Source organism: Salvelinus fontinalis, chromosome 12 (assembly GCF_029448725.1).
Source record: "Salvelinus fontinalis isolate EN_2023a chromosome 12, ASM2944872v1, whole genome shotgun sequence".
Lineage (NCBI taxonomy): Eukaryota > Metazoa > Chordata > Actinopteri > Salmoniformes > Salmonidae > Salvelinus > Salvelinus fontinalis.
This window is the reverse complement of record NC_074676.1, coordinates 13,060,076-13,081,587: the sequence shown is the minus strand read 5'-3', so window position 1 is coordinate 13,081,587 and position 21,512 is coordinate 13,060,076. Positions and strand designations below refer to the sequence as shown.

General features: G+C 42.1%; 1 protein-coding gene across 4 annotated transcripts in view; it reads right to left on the bottom strand.

Annotated features, from left to right (window-relative positions):
• The window catches only part of LOC129866828 (tetraspanin-9-like), a 298,952-nt gene extending 277,705 nt beyond the window's left edge, over positions 1-21,247 (bottom strand). For 2 of the 4 annotated variants that reach the window (XM_055939761.1, XM_055939763.1), the window contains exon 1: positions 20,902-21,247. The gene's annotated coding sequence lies outside the window, so the exon portion shown is untranslated. Of the gene's footprint in view, positions 1-8,308; positions 8,444-20,901 lie in introns of those variants that run through there. The other 2 variants (XM_055939762.1, XM_055939764.1) reach the window with 1 other exon arrangement.
• Between the last annotated feature and the right edge of the window lie 265 nt (positions 21,248-21,512).

Below are 21,512 nucleotides of genomic sequence, written 5' to 3'. Positions count from 1 at the left end.
TGCCACAGTGTTGTTATTTTTATTTTAGCCAACCATCTGCCTGCTTGTTGGAGTGATAATAATGCAATGCGCTGGTTTGCGCAGTGACAAGGACTTATAACGCTTCAGTGGAGAAACTAATTCTGGACAACAATATGCAGAATGCTCCAGACATTCATAGGCCACCATCTTGTCCCATTGCTTTCCATGAAAAATATAAGCTGAATAACTCCTTCTCAAAAATGCTAACAATCTGATTGCAGGATTTATATGCATTTATGTGAGAAATTCTGAACAGTCAAAAATCCATTAAATGTAGCTAGCTTGAAGGGAATATTTGACTTTGTTTAGTTGCATATGCAAGCACAAAATAATGTTAATAAATCACTTTACCGTCTAAACCAGAAACTGTTTAGTGCCAAAAATAAGGGGTTAAATACATATAAAAAATATATAATAATAATGTTTCCGGATCTTTCTTACTGTATATCTCTCAGATATAGGACAGAAACTTCCGAACAAACTTCCTTTTGATTTTTGGGGCGGACTTTCTGTTGTTCCATGTAATGAATCTGTTATTAAATGCGTTTGTATGAGCTAAGGCCAAATAAACATTTTCATCAAATATTTGTTTTATATATTTTTTTGATACATCAAGGGGTCTTAAAATTCAAATAGCAAAATGATCCTTCGTATGACCTTCTTAAAACAATTCCATATTGGAATTTTGGAAAACAATTCCAAAATGTTTTACATATTGGAAAACAATTCCCCCCTCCCCCCTCCACCGGCTTAGACAGGGCTTAGACTCTTATGGCTTAAGGTCCACATCGAAATGGCCATTGCAACCTATTTGAAGAAACCTTTACTATTCTCCCTCTTCAAAGAGTGACTGAAATGCTAAATTCGCTAAATGCTTTAGTCTGTCAGCAGCACCCTTAGTACCACACTGCCCTCTGGTGGTTACCACTGCAAGCTAAGCAAGCTTTCGATGAGAGACGATCAGGACTGCTGCTGCAGGTGGTATTGGAGGGCCAGTAGGGGGCACTCTTCTATCTGGATAAACAGTAGATCCCACTGCTGGAGTGCAGTGATGGGAAAACTGTGCTATGAGAGATGCTAACAGAGCAAGCTCACAATTAAATAGTTCAATCTGTCACGCAATCGTCTTCTTGTCATTTAATTAGGCTAACTGGAATTAATCCTTTCTTTTCAAGACACATTTCCTAGTCTTTATAATGTTATTAGTGAGGGAGAAGATAAATAATCAAAATTAATTTGCAAGAAAGAAAACACATGAAATGAAACAAATAGCTCATTTGCATGCAAATGAAGTGTCGGTTTAGGAAAACATGAATAGTTTAACTGAAATATCTGAGGAGAGCATGGCTTAATGGTTCATTTATGAAATCAACACACATCCTGGGTGTCCCGGCAGCCCAGTGAACTCTACTTCCTGCGTGTGAGGTCACTCATACGATAGAGAAGGGAGGAAGTGCGAGGTCAGGAATAAGTAGCCTCACTCTGTTTTTTCTAAGATAAACACAGTGACACACAAAATATATTAGAGCTCGGAGTAACACTGAAAGCAATAGACGTGCACACACAAGAACACATGCGCGCACGCATACACTCACACGGGCGCAGACACGCACACACAACATAACAGGAAGATGGAACAAGAGGATTCGCATACCAAATCGGATGTTTGAGAGGAGTGTGTTATTGATACTCCCTGGTGAAACCACTGGGAAGGACATCCAGTACATCTATTTAAGGGTCATACAAGGCCAACTATTTAAGGAAAAGCTAGGGAGCAAATCAGACGGACATCCACCAGGAAAAGCACCAACATGACTGCATCTTTAGAGCATCATAATCAGTGCGTCCATTCGCTTCATATTGTGAACGTCAGTGAACCAGTAATATGACTTGAGCTTTTGTTTAACTTGCAATAATGCAATACAGGAGAACCAGAGTGAGATTGGAAGGCAAATGACCCATCACTAGCCACTCAACTAATGTTGGGGCAGACAGCAGGGGAAATAAGAGGCTTGGCTGTTGCTTCCAGACGCACTAATGACTGTACTAAAGCGGTGTCGAATATAGTTTACGGCAGAGAGGGCAGACCAGTCCATCTGGGCTCGTAACATAAAAACATAAAGTCAAAACCAATGAGGATTTTGCAAATCCAGGTGGCAGTGTGGAGTTGTGTTGTGGTAGGTGCTAAGAGGAGTTACACAAGTAGAGAAAGTGGTGAAAGAGAGAGAGAGCGAGGAGGTCCATGTTTACCAACATGTTTAATTGCCACAGTGTGGTAGCCTAGCCAAAAAGTCCAACCTTTCTTCTAGCTCACAAAGGTGCTTTTGATTATCGGCCTGGCGGAAGCTTGAGGAAGAGACGGCTGTGCCTTGTCAATGAGCTTCCCTTGTCTGCCATTAGTCACACTGGGGACAACTCTCTGAGGTCCTTCACTTATATTAGCTACTACTTCACACTGGACAGGAGTGTTATGGTTTGACATCCCTGGTAGGCCTACTAAAAGCATTAGCTAGGGCAGTAGTATTTTTTCAAGGAACTCAGTCTGGCTTTAAACTTACTCTTCAAAGTTGTAATAGTAGAAACTGGGTAGTGCATCATCATTTCCTCTTGTCATGTTAGTCGTTGCATACCGTAGAGAGCTATTTATAACTTGTCCGAAATGTCCAGATCAACTAGGTTAGGTTTTTTTGCCCATAGATATTGTTGGAATTTTTTAGTGACTCAAATCTCACACGAATACACATTAGGCATGGCAAAATGTATAGAATTGCAAGAACATAAACTTTAAACCTGCAAAATTCTCTCCACCAACAAGAGGGGTGTGAACAGTTTGTGTCATGAACAGTGCTTTGTGCCCATAGAACTAGGGGGGATGGGGGCTGAGTGAAAAGGTTTGGGAACCACTGAGTAAGGCTACTAATTAACACCGGACAGAAATCAGACTCTGTGGCTCAGAGACAAGGTTACATATTGTCATAGGATATTTCCTAGAAGTAGGTGTATTTACTATATTATTACCAAACATATTTAGAACTAACTCAAGATAGTTCATCTGCGTCATTTTCAATTGGAGCAAATGAAGCATTGTGGGCAGAACAAGCAAGAAGGTGGGCAGAGCCAAGCACGAGCTAGCGAGATCCTATTGGTGCATTCTTGCATGTATGTGCATATTTACGTTGGGGAACACCTTCTCTGAACTGAGTGTGTCCAATTACTCCATTCGCCCTTGCGATCCTTGTAAAGAAAGCCATTTTTTTAATACTTTGTCAAAGGGTCACATCTACAAAACTTGCACTCTGTTTGTAACAGATTCTCGTTTTGGAAACAGAAAATTACATTGAGCTCTTACTTTTTTTAAATGAGAAAATCAGCTGAATGTTGACCCAGTTCCATCTTCTCCCACTGCCTGCCACTAGGCTTCCTCTCCTCGCCATATTTGGTGGGGAGTGGAAATTCCAACCGGATGCTTCAGATCTATACATCCGGAGAAACATCTGGCTCCTTGTTCTATCTGTGTTATTACTCTGGTTGCTATTGTAATGGATAGAAATGAACAAAACAATGATCTTCTTATTGTCTTTCATCGAACATTTTGTTTTGTTTTGCCACACTGTTGAGAGGATAGCTTGCAAGTATGCATTTCACTGTACTGTGTACACCACGTGTATCCTGTGCATATAATACACTTTGATTTGATCTTAGATTGGGGAACAGAGAAAACAAACTCATTCCAGGAACTGACTGTTCTGTGCTCTGAGAGAGACTAGGTCATGTGAACAACTCTGTAAGGAACAAGTGTAATTTCCCTGCTAAGCCTACTAGAGGCATTAGCTAGGCCACTAATTCACATTGGATAGGGGTCAGACTATGCTGGCTAAGGGAATAGATAAGCGTATTGCCAAAGGATTTTTCGTACTCTTTACGTGTTGCTACTGCAAATGAACATCATAAGGTCTTGTGATGTGGGGTACAAACGATTTCCTGAAACAACAATAGGACGGTTTCCTGCTCTAACAGAGTACACAGCGAGGTCAATGGTAGGAATAGTCAGGCAATAAGCAGTGAGCTCCTCTGTCTGGCATAAGTAATTGACGCTAACGACTAGCCTATGGACGTTAGGTAGGGACTAAATCATCTTGAGGTCAGAGCATGGATGAGAGTCTCCTGTAGTAATGTCCATTCATGTTCCTTCTGTAGATTGGCTGTTGACACTGGTAGTCCCATGGTCACAAACAGCCCGTCTTCTCACTGGCTCACATGGGCTCCGTCTCTTCCAGTGAGAAGCCTAAAGCCCGACGGTTCCATTTTGTATTGTTCAATTTCACCACAGCGTGATGTCATTAACACTCCATAAAATATCATATTATGCTGAGGTACTTCTCAAAACGTATATCATTATAAACCTGTTTTATAGCCAGTTAAAATGTCACTTCATGATCAAGAGTATCTGAATACTGAAGCCTGTATGAGGGATCCACCCACACCTGGAACTATCAGTCCTCTAGAATAGATAAAACATTGAGCCAAGTCATCAAACACAGGCTTATCAAAAACTGTCATCAGCTAGCTGGCAGGCTATTGAAACAGAAATAAATTCCATCTAACACTCTTCAGATAATGAGAGAGAGAGGTTAAGTACGGATCATTAAAGTTGAATTGCAACCCAATATGGCAAGTGTTAGACATTAATCCTATCAAACACTGAAATAATATATTCTCTCAAGAAAGATTGACTAGTTATCTAAGGCTACACAAAGAAACGGCCCCTCGAGCCTCTGCTAAATAAAGGTTCACTACTTAAACCCCGAAACTCTATTTGTGGTTTCACTTTACTCTCTCCCACTTCATCCCCTTCAGCCAGATCGTTTTAGTCCTTAAGAAAACAGTAGGACCAGACATCCCATCAGTGGTACTGGAACAACATGGCCTAACCTATCCCTCAGATTGGTATGAGGCTTTCATTCCTGAGTAATTTTCTTCCTCCCAAGAGGAGCTACCATTTCGATCCATGATAAAGTTAACAAATCAAATCACATTTTATCTGTCACATGCTTTGTAAACCACAGGTGTTGACAAGCAGTGAAAATGGGCCCTTCCCAACAATGCAGAGAAAAAAATATATAAATACACAATGAGCAACAATAACTTGGCAATATACAGTGCTTTCGGAAAATATTCAGACCACTTGACTTTTTCCACATTTAATTATTTACAGCCTTATTCAAAAATGGATGAAACAGTCTTTGGCCCTCATCAATCTACACACAATACCCCATAATGACAAAGCAAAAACAGTTTATTAGAACATTTAGCTCATTCATAAAACATAAAAAATAAATAAACATCACATTTACATAAGTATTCAGACCCTTTACTCAGTACTTTGTTGAAGCATCTTTGGCAGCGATTACAGCCTAAAGTCTTCTTGGGTATGACACTACAAGCTTGGCACACCTGTATTTGGGGAGTTTCTCCCATTCTTCTCTGCAGTTCCTCTAAAGCTCTGTCTGGTTGGATGGGGAGCGTCGCTGTACAGCTATTTCCAGGTCTCTCCAGAGATGTTTGATTGGGTTCAAGTCCGGGCTCTGGCTGGGCCACTAAAGGAAATTCAGAGACTTGTCTCGAAGCCACTCCTGCGTTGTTTTGGCTGTGTTCTTAGGGTTGGTGTCCTGTTGGAAGGTGAACCTTTGCCCCAGTCTGAGGTCCTGAGCGGTACGGAGCAGGTTTTCATCAAGGATCTCACTGTACTTTGCTCCATTCATCTTTCCCTCGATAGTCTTTCAGTCCCTGCCGCTGAAAAACATCCCCACAGCATGATGCTGCCACCACCATGCTTCACCGTAGGGATGGTGCCAGGTTTCCTCCAGACGTGATGCTTGGCAATCTTGGTTTCATGAGACCAGAGAATCTTGTTTCATGAGACCAGAGAGTCTTTAGGTGCCTTTTGGTAAACTCCAAGCGGGCTGTCATGTGCCTTTTACTGAGGAGTGGCTTCCGTCTGGCCGCTCTACCATAAAGGCCTGATTGGTGGAGTGCTGCAGAGATGGTTGTCCTTCTGGAAGGTTCTCTCATCTCCACAGAGGAACTCTGGAGCTCTGTCAGAGTGACCATCGGGTTCGTGGTCACCTCCCTGACCAAGGCGCTGCTCTCCCTATTGCTCAGTTTGGCCAAGCGGCCAGCTCTAGGAAAAATCTTGGTGGTTCCAAACTTCTTCCATTTAAGAATTATGGAGGCAACTGTGTTCTTGGCGACCTTCAATGATGCACACATTTTTTGGTACCCTTCCCCAGATCTTGGACTCAACACAATCCTGTCTCGGAGCTCTACATACAATTCCTTCGACCTCATGGCTTGATTTTTGCTCTGACATACACTGTCAATTGTGGGACCTTATAGACAGGTGTGTGCCTTTCCAAATCATGTCCAATCAATTGAATTTAACACAGGTGGACTCCAATCAAGTTGTAGAAACATCTCAAGGATGTTCAATGGAAACAGGATGCACCTGAGCTACATTTCAAGTCTTATAGCAAAGGGTCTGAATACTTATATAAATAAGGTATTTCTGTTTTTAATTTGTAATAAATGTGCAAAATGTTCTAAAAACCTGTTTTCGCTTTTTCATTTTGGGGCATTGTGTGTAGATTGATGAGGATAATTTATTTTTTAAAACCTTTTTAGAATAAGGCTGTAATGTAACAAAATATGGAAAAAGTAAAGTGGTCTGAAAACGTTCCAAATGCACTGTACATGGGGTACGCACATGTCGTGTAGGTAGGGATAAAGTGATTAGGCAACAGGATCGATAAGACAGTAGCAGCAGCGTATGTGATGAGTAAAAAAAAGTTTGTGCAAAAAGGGTCAATGCAGATAGTTAAATAGTTAACCAATAGCTAACCGGACAAACTATTTAGCAGTCTTATAGCTTGAGGGAGGAAGCTGTTCAGGGTCCTGTTGGTTCCAGACTTTGTGCATCGGTACCACTTGCAAAGCGGTAGCAGAGAGAACAGACTTGGGTGGATGGAGTCTTTGACAAAATGTTGGGTATTCCTCTAACTCCATCTGGTATAGAGTTCCTGGATGGCAGGGAACTCGGCCCCAGTGCTGTACTTGGCCGTACGCTCTATTCTCTGTAGCGTCTTGCGGTCAGAGGCCAAGCAGTTGCCCTACCAAGCGCTGATGCAGTCAGTCAAAACGCTCTCAAAAATGCAACCATAGAACTTTTTTGAGGATCTGAGGGCCCATGCCGAATCTTATCAACCTCCTGAGGCATTGTCGTACCTTCTTCACAACTGTGTTGGTGTGTGTGGACCATGACCATTTCTTAGTCCACTACAGCCCCACTACAGCACACATAATGTAGCTGATAGGGATCTTAAATGTGTTGTCTAATCATTTGGGTTACTACCAGTGCTTTATTGATAGATGCCTCGTAAAAGTCCCTTCTTATCCATCAGCAGCAGCTTTCATGTCAAATGTTGGTTCAAACAGCCAGAGGCCGAGCTCAGACGAGCTTGCCAACAACCCAGACAAAGGCAGTTGTCACCGGCTACATTCAGTCAGGAAATCCACCCCATTAGTCAACAAGCCGGACATTACCGATGCTGCGACATAGTGTTGTACTGAGAATGACTTATGGTAGAGTAACAGCCAGTCAAGTCTTTCTGAGTTCTGAGAAACTCTAACCTTTACAGGTAATAGGACATGTTATATCTGACCTCATCTACCAAAATACACTGAGCTAAATAACAGTTCTGAGCCGATAAGTAAGATATCAACACAGCTCAGTCTGAGCAGGACAGCTTTCCTTCCCATTCACAATACTGTATCCTTGTTCGATGGTACCTGTAAAAGCCTTGACGAATCTGAGATCCTACTTGTGTGGGATGTTTTGGCAGTCACACCAGAACAAACTCAGTATGTAAACGAGATGCCATTAAGCACAAGGGAACCGAGGTCAAAGCTCCCCGTCATTTTATAGCAAGTGCAGCACAACAGGGTTCACGCAGAGATTTCAATAGGAATATGTCTTAAAAATGAGAGCTTCGCTGCAGCAGCAAACTAAGCATGCAGAATACCCGGCTCCTGACTAGTAAACAGCAGCGTGAGGTCACTCAAATAGGCATGTCAAAATATAGCCACAGAATGTGCTCACAGTGTATGTATAGTAGAATTTCACTGTCTGCCAGTAACACTTGCACTTGACCCCCCCCCCTCACACTTGACTATTCCCCCCTACAGCACTGACTTTGATGATAGCTACTTTATTGAGGAAAGATTTACTTACTATGACTGAGATATGTGGTTGTCCCACCTAGCTATCTTAAGATGAACGCACTAACTGTAAGTCACTCTGGATAAGAGCATCTGCTAAATGACTAAAATGTCAATGTAAATGCCAGCCTGAGAAAAGTACGGGTGTGATCTGAACTGCTCTTTTTGTGAGCCAGCCAGGGACAGATGCACAGTCAGAGACCGACCCCCTGGACCGATCCAGCCAGCGATGTCTCAAATAGACACAGGCCATGCCTTGTTCCAGTTTGTGATTGGCCCTGAGCTGTAGCCACAGAGGGTACAGAATGGCACTGAGACCCAGAGAGGTCAAAGGGAGAAAAAAAATGTTGATGTACAAGCAACACAGGCTCGCCCATTGAGGCCCAGTGGCACGGGATCTTCAACGCGCTGTTTAGCTTGTCCAAGATAATGGGAACTTTCATGAAGGGGCAGCGGAAACTGGCTCATGCTTGTCACCAAGATGAGTGAATGGGACCGACGGGAAATAAACATAGTTGGCACTGCTGCTGTTGTTTGTCTAAAACTGCTGTAGCGAATTAACCAGCGTATCTGAGAATAAATTATATGAGCTGCACGGAGTATGATTGTTCATTCCGAATAGTCATGGAGAAGGATTGCTGTGGAAAGCACGGTGCCCTTTGAAGGCAGTTTTATATCAGCTTCATTATAAAAACCGAGCCCAATGAAGGGATCAAAACAATCAAAAGCAGCTGGGGGTTCTGGAGTGTAGTCATTTGTCTTTGGGAGTGGCACTGGTATTAACTCTTACTGGAGGATGGAAGATATCCAGATGATGTATGAGGTTTGGGGTATGTAGCAAAGAACACATCCATCCTCACATGTTGTCCACCTATTCACACCGCTCCTCTGAGAAGAACAGAAAACAGGAAATTGACACATTTCTCCTCAGTTACAGGTCTAAGATGTCACTGACCCTGGGTCACCAAGAGAGCAGGAAGAGTTTGAGGAATGTGGGGTCAACTGCAGAGGATTCAAAGCATAAGTCTTAACACGGCTAAATGAATTCCCTCTTCCAGTGCAAGGATATGAACCAGAGCTACACAGGCCGTGTGAAAAGGAAGAGAGAAAAGCAAAAACGGTCACCCATAAATCATTATCTGAATTAAGGAAAGGACATAGTTGGGACGTCCCAAGGATCCCGTTTATACTTATTTTAGGAAGGGCGTACTCTGACTTCTGCATTGGGAGTAACGATTTGAGAAAAAGAATGCTCTATTTTGTTTCTGTTTTCTCAACACTTTCCTCTGAAGGGTGAAGAATCAGAATTTACAGCGAAATGTATCCATGAAGACTGATAAATGAGAAAACGTCTCAAAAAAATCCTGATGGGATGTTGGTACAAGCTTGACAGACAGAGCTGTAAATTGAGTAGTCAGCCACAAGGGCCATTCGATGTGCTTCAAAGCATGTCAAGTGCAATGCACAATGCACATAACATCTGGAGAATGCATTGCATGAAGGAGATGCACCACAAAAGTCGCCCAGTTTCACTCATGGCTCAGCTTTAAGAGCTCCATAAACAACGAGGCGAACTATTAAAATAAAGGTCAAAGCTAGAAATGTGGACGCTGACAATGGAGAGCTAGTGCTATTGAGGACCATGTCAGCCTGTCAGATCCAGGACAATGGACAATGCAAGAAATGCCATTACACTAAAAGCGCCAAAAGGGGTCAATTTTGACACCACGGGTTCAAAATTGTCATCATTTCGAAACCCTTTTATTGATGCTTCTGACATTTTAGGACATGCGTTAACACTAGAACAACCACTGACGTTTGATAATGTAAATAAAGAAAGTCAGCCTAAAAACGTCCCTGACTTTACCTAAATGTTCTATTTTACACTGCTCATTTGTAAGAATTTTGAAATCACAAAAACAGAAAAGTATTTAGAGCCCTTTTACCAGTTTTTTTATACACCTATTCCCAACCTAATCCGCCAAGACAATGTGCTGTAGGATGTTGGTACCCAGTCAGTCGCTAACGCGTCTCTCTCTCCTCACTGAATGAATGACAAATGGATGAATGGGCAATAACTGTGCACCTTACTTCACAATGGAATTTAAATTAGGCCTAACTGAATGATACGGAGGGTGAAGAGGTTCATTTAATGCAGAAAGACAATAGTGTTTGTGTTATGCCTATTTATCAGCAGAAAGTCATTTGACCGTGCGCCTTGTGGGTTGATACCATTATATTTTACATTTTACTTTGTAAAAATAAGCTGTTATGGAACTGTTTTATTTACTATAACTGTATTACTAATCAAATGTATTGTAAGGGAAACAAAAACATGCTACATGTGGCAGTAGTCCTTTAGAATAACGCAAAACAAATCCTTGAATCTATCTAGCGAAGCCAACAATGCCAGCCGACGGAATGAATGACAAACGGATGAATGGGCGATAATTGTGCAAGTTACTTCACAATTTAATTTAAATTAGGCCTAACTGAATGATGTGGGTTAAAAGGTTGATTTTTAATTATAACAACAGTAGTGTAATGATGAGTTTGTGTTATGTCTATTTATCAGCGTATAATTTGACCGTGCCCCTGCAGGTTGATACCATTCTCTCCTATGTTTTACTGTGTAAAAATAAGCTGTTACAGGACAGTATTATTTACTGTGACTTTATTACTAATCAAATGTATTGTAAGAGAAATGAAAACATGCTAGGTGTTGCAGTGGGCCTTTAGAATAATGCAAAACATATCATTGACTCTATCCAAGTTGATGAGCAGGAAATAAACGATGCCACTCAGCCTCCACAGCCGGCCTATCAAAACTACACCTAAACTATATCGAAACTTATTTCACAAATAATAACAGTTAGCCTATAGACGAGATTAAATTGACAATAATTTGATGAGTGACAATATTAGGCCTATCAGTTGTCAAATTGTACAGGAAGAGATGGGCGCATCTTATTGACAGATGCAGGGAAAGGAGCATCGCTTTATCAAATCCTCCTGCAGAGTCACATGTAGGCAAAACATTTAGATTTTTATAAAGTATCTGAAAGAGGATATTCTGAAGTTTCTATGGCACTTACCTTTGTCGAAAAACTCTCATAATTCAAGAGGTGCAGCTCTATTTGGCTGAGCAAGAGGACAAGTACATTAGAGTGTTTAGTTTGAGAAACAGATGTCTCACAAGTCTTCAACTGGCAGCTTCATTAAATAGTACCCGCAAAACACCAGTCTCAACGTTAACAGTGAAGAGGGATGCTGGCCTTCTAGGTAGAGTTCCAAAGAAAAAGCAATTTCTCAGTCTGGTCAATAAAAATAAAATATTTATATGGGCAAAAGAACACAGACACTGGACAGAGGAAGATTGGGAAAAAAAGTGCTATGGACAGACAAATCTAAGTTTGAAGTGTTCGGATCACAAAGAAGAACATTTGTGAGATGCAGAAAAAATGAAAAGATGCTGGAGGAGTGCTTGACGCCATCTGTCAAGCATAGTGGAGGCAATGTGATGGTCTGGGTGTGCTTTGGTGGTGGTAAAGTGGGAGATTTGTACAGGGTAAAAGGGATCTTGAAGAAGGAAGGCTATCACTCCATTTTGCAACGCCATGCCATACCCTGTGGACAGCGCTTAATTGGAGCCAATTTCCTCCTACAACAGGACAATGACCCAAAGCACAGCTCCAAACTATGCAAGAACTATTTAGGGAAGAAGCAGTCAGCTGGTATACTGTCTATAATGGAGTGGCCAGCACAGTCACCGGATCTCAACCCTATTGAGCTGTTGTAGGAGCAGCTTGATCGTATGGTATGTAAGAAGTGCCCATCAAGCCAATCCAACTTGTGGGAGGTGCTTCAGGAAGCATGGGGTGAAATATCTTCAGATTACCTCAACAAATTGACAACTAGAATCCCAAAGGTCTGCAAGGCTGCAATTGCTGCAAATGGAGGATTATTTGACGAAAGCAAAGTTTGAAGGACACAATTAATATGTCAATTAAAAATCCTTATTTATAACCTTCTCAACGTCTTGACTATATTTCCTATTCGTTTTGCAACTCATTTCATGTATGTTTTCATGGAAAACATAGACATTTCTAAGTGACCCCAAACGTTTGAACGGTAGTGTATATCTCTGCTATATACAGATAGCTTTTCCATCTGCCAAACACCAAATATTATACCCTTCAATTATACTACATTAATATTACTGTTATTACTATTAGTTTTATAATTGTATATAGTTCTAACCTTTTCTATTCATTTTATTTTTTTGCAATAGGTTGGTGTGGATTCACTCAACCAGATGGCAAGACAGTACTCTGTAAAAGGAGGTACTCGCCACTGGCCTGTCACAGTGTTCTACAACCAGCTCGACATGGCTGCTATCAACACGCACCTGTTGTGCAAACAATGCCTTGACAAGACAATCAGCAGGAGAGATTGTATCATGGATGAATGAATTGTGAGCTTTGTAAGAACCACTTGAACTCCAAGAAAGATGCTATGACCGCCAAGCAGGCCACCCAGGCAGCAGGTCCTGCTCTCCCTCTTCCCCAAGCACCACAGCTCCAAGCAGGCAGCAGGTCCTGCTCTCCCTCTTCCCCAAGCACCACAGCTCCAAGCAGGCAGCAGGTCCTGCTCTCCCTCTTCCCCAAGCACCACAGCTCCCACTCAGTAACAAGAAGAAACAATGTCAAGTCGGCAGGTGCACACAAAACAAGGCCCATAGATATTGTGTGCAGTGTAACCAATTTGTATTAGCAGCTTGCTCACACAAAGCCCTGAAGCTGTGTGCTGACCGTGGAACCTGAATCATAAACAGAAGACGCGATTGATTCATGTGTAAAGGCACGGGTATAAGGGGACAATACAGTGTCTGATACAATCAACAAATTACTGTTTTCTATACCCTGTTATGAATTTATTTCCATTCATATTTTTTTATGCAATGAATCCTTTACAATTGTTCATGCACTGGTGCTTTTGATTAGGAATAGAGAAAATAATTTCAACTGCGCACCTGGCTAGTAATATTATTATTACTATTATTAATAATATCGTAATCATCTTTTTTTCTACTACTTTGTCAAAAGAAGTTGTAACTGGACTGTTACTTACTATAACTATATTACTAATCGAATCTACAAATACAGTTGATCAAATGGACTACACTGTAATGTTTTTATTGTAAGGGAAATGAAAACAGGCTATAGGCTTATGTTTTTTCTAGGACTTTGTAGAATTATACAGAACATATATTGTTGTTATTTTTTGGGGGGGACATATTTCCATAAATATTTAGTCATGCAATTAATCCCTTACAATGGTTTATGCACTATGTATCAAGGGTTAATTAAACAAGCATGTTTGCACACCTTGTGAGATGATATGCATCTGAAGCATATGCTAAAGGCCCGGCAACGTTCTCTAGAGGGTACTTATACAGTGCCTTTGGAAAGTATTCAGACCGCTTGACTTTTGTTACAGCCTTATTCTAAAACGTTTTTAAAAACTAAATTATCCTCAGCAGTTTACATACCCCATATTGAAAAAGCGAAAGCAGGTTTAGACATTTTTGCTAATTTATTAAAAATAAAAAACATAAATACCTTATTTATATAAGTATTCAGACCCTTTGCTATGAGACTCAAAATGTAGCTCAGGTGCATCCTGTTTCCATTGATCATCCTTGAGATGCATCTACAACTTGATTGGACTCCACCTGTGGCAAATTCAATTGATTGAACATGATTTGGAAAGGCACACACCTGTCTATATAAGGTTCCACAGTTGACAGTGCATGTCAAAGCAAAAACCAAGTCATGAAGTTGAAGGAATTCTCCATAGGGCTCCGGCACAGGATTGTGTAGAGGCACAGATCTGGGGAAGGGTACCAAAAAATGTCTGCAGAATTGAAGATTGCCAAGAACACAGTAGCCTCCATCATTCTTAAATGGAAGAAGTTCGGAACCATCAACACTCTTCCTAGAGTTGGCCGCTTGGCCAAACTGAGCAATCGGGGGACAAGGGTCTTGGTCAGGGATGGTCACTCTGACAGAGCTCTAGAGTTCATCTGTGGAGATGGGAGAGCCATCCAGAAGGACAACCATCTCTGCAGCACTCCACCAATCAAGCCTTTATTGTCAGCCAGCAGCATACCACCCTGCATACCACTGCCGGCTTGCTTCTGAAGCTAAGCAGGGTTGGTCCTGGTCAGTCCCTGGATGGGAGACCAGATGCTGCTGGAAGTGGTGTTGGAGGGCCAGTAGGAGGCACTCTTTCCTCTGGTCTAAAAAATATCCCAATGCCCCAGGGCAGTGATTGGGGACACTGCCCTGTGTAGGGTGCCGTCTTTCGGATGGGACGTTAAACGGGTGTCCTGACTCTCTGAGGTCATTAAAGATCCCATGGCACTTATCGTAAGAGTAGGGGTGTTAACCCCGGTGTCCTGGCTAAATTCCCAATCTGGCCCTCAAACCATCATGGTCACCTAAAAGTCCCCAGTTTACAATTGGCTCATTCATCCCCCTCCTCTCCCCTGTAACTATTCCCCAGGTCGTTGCTGCAAATGAGAATGTGTTCTCAGTTTACTTACCTGGTAAAATAACGGTAAAAAAAAATAAAAAAAATAAAAATTGTAAAGTGACCAGACAGAAGCCACTCCTCAGTAAAAGGCACATGATAGCCCACTTGGAGTTTGCAAAAAGGCACCTAAAGACTCTCAGACCATGAGAAACAAGATTCTCTGGTCTGATGAAACCAAGATTGAACACTTTGGCCTGAATGCCAAGTGTCACGTCTGGAGGAAATCTGGTACCATCCATACGGTGAAGCATGGTGGTGGCAACATCATGCTGTGGAAATGTTTTTAGCGGCAGGGACTGGGAGACTAGTCAGGATCGAGGCAAAGAGTAAAGCACAGAGAGATCCTTGATGAATACCTGCTCCAGAGTGCTCAGGACCTCAGACTGGGTGCATAGGTTCACCTTCCAACAGGTCAACGACCCTAAGCACACAGCCAAGACAATGCAGGAGTGGCTTCAGGACATGTCTCTGAATGTCCTTGAGTGGCCTAGCCAGAGCCCGGACTTGAATCCGATCTAATATCTCTGAAGAGACCTGAAAATAGCTGTGCAGCAAAGCTCCCCATCCAACCTGACAGAGCTTGAGAGGATCTGCAGAGAAGAATGGGAAGAACTCCCCAAATACAGGTGTACCAAGCTTGTAGTGTCATACCCAAGAAGACTCGAGGCTGTAATCACTGCCAAAGATGCTTCAATAAAGTACTAAGTAAAGGGACTGAATTTATATGTAAATGTGATATTTCCGTAGTTTTTTTATAAATTAACAGAAAATGTCTGCTTTTCCTTTGTCATTATGGGGTATTGTGGTGTCGTGTCTTTGACTATGCCAGATTAATTGCTATGACATGCTATTCTATAAAATAATTTCTCCGTAATTAATATTACCTGATTGAACTAATCATGTAAATATGAATTAACTAGAGAGGGACACCACAAAATAATATTTATAGAGCTATTATCTTTCGAATAAACTCTTAAAGATTTAGTAATATTTTACTAAATAGCAGTCACATTAATCGTCATTTTATTCAGTCTCATCTGAAAGTTGTAAGTCCTTGATTATCTGCAAGAATCCTGACTAACAAGTTGAATCAGCAATACAAAATTGGGTTTAATTATTTATTTACTAAATACCTAACTAATCACACAGAAACACACATACACAATTAAATCATAACTTGATCACAAATTACGTCATACAGAAAAACGTCCCTGGCGGGCAGAATCGATATGACAGCTTGTTACACAAAGGAAAGGGGGGGAGTCCTAGTGAAAGAGCGGGAGACTTGACATAGGCGAGCTGTGCTATCGTAAATACAGTATCTTATGCATTCTAAATTACCGCCCATTTGAAGAGGAAAATGCAATCAATATTTACTCTGAGCTGCGCTTCAGTAGGTTGGTGGTAGATGGCCCATGTCATCACCCGAGTCCTCTGTCCCTTGAAGAATGTCTCTGGTAGTCACGGGAACGTTGTGTGTATTAGACGGGATACTTGGACTGTCCTTCCGAACCTGCGTTTAGCTGTTGCTAACTCAAAGGCTAGGAGATATCACTTCTGTAGTGAATACGAGTTCAAAGTTCATATCATTCACAATCAAAGTCCATGCTGATGTTGGCTTCATCTATAGTGATTATCTGAACCATTCTGACACTGGATCGTCATCCTAGTATACCCGGAACAGAAAGTTATATTCTGGTTCGTGGCTTTATATAGTGGAGGGAGAGGGGTGTGTCTGAAAAGTCTATTAACCCATGCCTCTTCACAGGGGCGGACCACTGTAAGCAGAGGAAAACTTATGAAAGCACAGATCTCTCATTTGGAAGCTAAAATTACACTTCATCTCTTCACAAATAATGTCATATTCAAACATTTGAATTAAACAACAATTCCATGTGAATCCGATATCTCTGACATTTAGACTTTCCACAGTAGATTTTATGTCATTCAATCCTTGATGAGAATGTGTCAGAGGGCAACCGAACTGACATAATATACCTTAAGTACCACCGCATTCGTTCAGTTGGTCGGATCACCAGAATATAGTTCATTTTCTGATGTTACCAGAACCACTATGTTAACCCATGGGTTTCCTTATGTCACATCAGTTATAGTAGGGAGAGAGAAAAAGGGGGAAAGAGGTATTTATGACTGTCATAAACCTACCCCCAACCCAACGTCATGACAGTGGTTAGATTGATGAAAGAGAAATGCATGCATGAGAGCATCAGCTGTTCCGGATGACTGTGTGATCACGCTCTCCGCAGCCGATGTGAGTAAGACATTCACAAGGCCGCTGGGCCAGACAGATTACCAGGACGTGTACTCCGAGCATGCGCTGACCAACTGGCAAGTGTCTTCAAACTTTCCCTGTCTGAGTCTGTAATACCAACATGTTTCAAGCAGACCACCATAATCCCTGTGCCCAAGAACACTAAGGTAACCTGCCTAAATGACTACCGACCCGTAGCACTCACATCTGTAGCCATGAAATGCTTTGAAAGGCTGGTCATGGCTCACATCAACACCATTATCCCAGAAACCCCAGACCCACTCCAATTTGCATACCGCACTAACAGATCCACAGATGATGCAATCTCTATTGCACTCCACACTGCCCTTTCCCACCTGGACAAAAGGAACACCTATGTGAGATCGCTATTCATTGACTACAGCTCAGCGTTCAACACCATAGTGCCCTCAAAGCTCATCACTAAGCTAAGGACCCTGAGACTAAACACCTCCCTCTGCAACTGGATCCTGGACTTCCTGACGGGTTAGGGTTAGGTGGTAAGGGTAGATAACAATACATCTGCCACGCTGACCCTCAACATAGGGGCCCCTCAGGGGTGCGTGCTCAGTCCCCTCCTGTACTCCCTGTTCACGCATGACTGCGTGGCCAGGCACAACTCCAACACCCTCATTAAGTTTGCTGATGACACAACAGTGGTAGGCCTGACCATCGCAAACGATGAGACAGCCTATAGGGAGGAGGTCAGAGACCTGACGGTGTGGTGCAAGGACAACAACCTCTCCCTCAATGTGATCATGACTAAGGAGATGATTGTGGACTATAGGAAAAGGGGGACCAAGCACGCCCCCATTCTCATCGACGGGGCTGTAATGGAGTAGGTTGAGAGCTTCAAGTTCCTTGGCGTCCACATCACCAACAAACTAACATGGTCCAAGCACACCAAGACAGTCGTGAAGAGGCCACAACAAAACCTATTCCCCCTCAGGAGACTGAAAATATTTGGCATGGGTCCTCAGATCCTCAAAAGGTTTTACAGCTGCACCATCGAGAGCATCCTGACGGGTTACATCATTGCCTGGTATGGCAACTGCTCGGCCTCCGACCGCAAGGCACTACAGAGGGTAGTGCGTACGGCCCAGTACATCACCGGGGTCAAGCTTCCTGCCATCCAGGACCTCTATATCAGGCGGTGTCAGAGGAATGCCCTAAAAATTGTAAAAGACTCCAGCCACCCTAGTCATAGACTGTTCTCTCTGCTACTTCACGGCAAGCAGTACTGGAGCGCCAAGTCTAGGTCCAAGAGGCTTCTAAACAGCTTCTACCCACAAGCCATAAGACTCCTGAACAGCTAATCAAATGGCCACCCAGACTATTTGCACCACCCCCCCACGCTGCTGCTACTCTCTGTTATTACCACTTTAATAACCCTGCCTGCATGTACATAATTACCTCAATTACCTCGACACCGGTGCCCTCGCACATTGGCTCTGTACCATATGCTGAAAGGCCAGGCGGTTCTAGTGTTAATATGGGTGGAATGGAAAATTATCTTTCTTTTGTATACTAGTGGTGCGCAGGTGACTAAGCTGAAAATGTGGACTCACTAGTCAATTTTGTCACATTTGGCACAGAGGTAGATGTACAGTATGCATCCTGAAAATATATATACTGAACAAAAATATAAATGCAACATATAAAGTGTTGGTCCCATGTTTCATTTTCTGAAATAAAAGAACCCAGAAAATGTTCATACGCACAAAAAGTTTTTCTCTCAAATTTGGTGCACAAATTTGTTCACATCCCTGTTAGTGAGCATTTCTCCTTGCCAAAATAATCCATCCACCTGACAGGTGTGGCATATCAAGAAGCTGATTAAACAGCATGCTCATTACACAGGTGCCCCTTGTCCTGGGGACAATAAAAGGCCACTCTAAACGTTTGTCACACAACACTGCAGATGTCTTAAGTTTTCAGGGAGCATGCAATTGGCATGCCGACTGCAGGAATGTCCACCAGAGCTGTTGCCAGAGTGCCAGAGAATTGAATGTTCATTTTTCTACCATAAGCCGTCTCCAATGTTGTTTTAGAGAATTTGGCAGTACGTCCAACCGGCCTCACAACCGCATACCACGTGTAACCACACCAGCCCAGGACGGACCTCCACATCCGGCTTATTCACCTGTGGGATCATTGGAGACAAGCCACCCGGAAAGCTGTGGTATTTACATCTGTAATAAATCCCTTTTGAGGGGGAAAACTCCTTCTGATTGGCTGGGCCTGGCTCCCCAGTGGGTTGACCTGGCTCCCAAGGCCCACCCATGGCTGCCCGGTCATGTGAAATCCATTAATTAGGGCCTAATTAATTTATTTCAATTTAATGATTTCCTTACATGAATTGCAACTCAGTAAAACTGTAGTAATTGTTGCATGTTGCGTTTATTTTTGTTCAGTAGAAATGGAGCCACCCCAGATTTGGAACCACCCGCTGGAGGGCGTTGCAGCCACTATAAGTAAAAATGTTTGCTAAAATGTAAATGCATATTTAGCTTCCTGCCATTGTCTCTATAACAAGTCAAGATTCTCATCTTTCAGATGCAATTGGAAATGAGTTGATAGCTCATGGCCTATTAGTGGCCATTTTATGTCGTACCATATGTCAAATTAGCTCAATCGCCAATTTCTCAGCCTCTGAGTATCACAGAAACACAACACTTTGAATGAATAACAGACAAATGTTCAAAACAAGCAGCAACGGATGACATTTACAAAAATATCTGTTCAAAACATGAAAAACATACGAAAACGTCTATTTTGAAACGACAAATGACTATAAATGCGTGATTATTTTTTAAATCTATGTTTATTTTTGGGAATTCAAACCATTTACGTGTGTTACAAATGGTTAAAGGTCCAATGCAGCGTGATGAACGCTCTAACTGTCATATCTTGGTCTGAAAAGCCATTGATACAGCTGTAATAACATTGTTATAAGCATATAAACAGGCTTCATCTCTGCTTCAGACACAGCCTTTGCAACACAGAGACAGACCATCACTGTGGCACTCAAGCTATGAGAGCCTGCCAGTAATCGCGCCAATTGTTCGACAAGGCATGCTTCTCACATACTAGATCAGCACTAGACGCCTCTCAGCTGTTCCTCCTCAAAGTGCTCTGAATTTATGTTTGGATTCGTCACATTCCTTAAATCTGTGCATGAGAGAGCTATAACCCCTATGCATTCCTTTAGCTTTAGGAATACTGAGTGCAGCAATCAACTGGCATCTTTTATGCTCACTAGTAGGATAATCACACGTGAAAACTATCTACCGAAAAGTAAATAATTGATGTAATCAGCAGTGCTTATTTTGTTTGTCCAGACCTTTATGTAAGGCTACATTTGATTTTATATTAATTAAGTATGTTATAGGGACTATAGGTACATTTAACACATTAATCGCACGTAACTAACATATGAACGTGATATGACGTTGTGGTAGACTACATTTTTAAACATATAGCAACAAGCCTACAACGTTATATTCTAACAAATTATAGGCTACATGTGTGCTCTCTCTGTATGAAGCCCAAACAGGAAAGGATAGTCTGGAGAAATCAACTGCATAGCAAAACAAGCTACCAGCTAAGTTCATAAAGTTATTTAACTGGCATTCAAAGTAACACCTAGTAACTGACTCAAAACAGTACTGTAGCCTAAATTACTGCAATATAATGTAGCCTTTAATATGCGGTCTTACCTGCTGAGAATCACCGTACAAGTTACTTTGTTGTTAACTGTCAAACGTGTATCAGCGCAGAGCAATTCCAGAAACAAAACTTTGCCTCGGAACTTCCAAGCAAATAATAAAGTTTGAATTCGGTCTTCCACCACGATATATTACTGTTTCCTAATGTGTTCCAGCTTTGTGCCTCCAAGGTATCTCGGCTGTTTAGCGAAGACGTAAATCGGGACTTTCTGTACTTCTGACACCGTTACTCCCTCTAACTAAACTATGGTGATGATGGCAATGGATGTCTCCCGTTGGATACGGAAATCGAGCACGCTGGAAAACAGTAGAGAAGCTTACTTCTGCCGCGTTCCTATGCTAGTCGGAACTAGGAAACTCGGGAATGTCCTGATTGGTGATTCGTTGAATGCGGCACGTGTATAACTATAACATTTAGCAAGTCGGGAAATTTCCCAATTTCCTAGTTCCGTCTTGTACTTGAACCCGGCATAACTACAGGGACTGACTACAGGGAGGTAGGTATATTTGGGAATTCAATTTTCGGAGGAACCGTTATTCGAAAACTGAACCGTTTATTTTTAACAATTTGAAAGGATCATGTAAAGTGAATTTCTGACAGA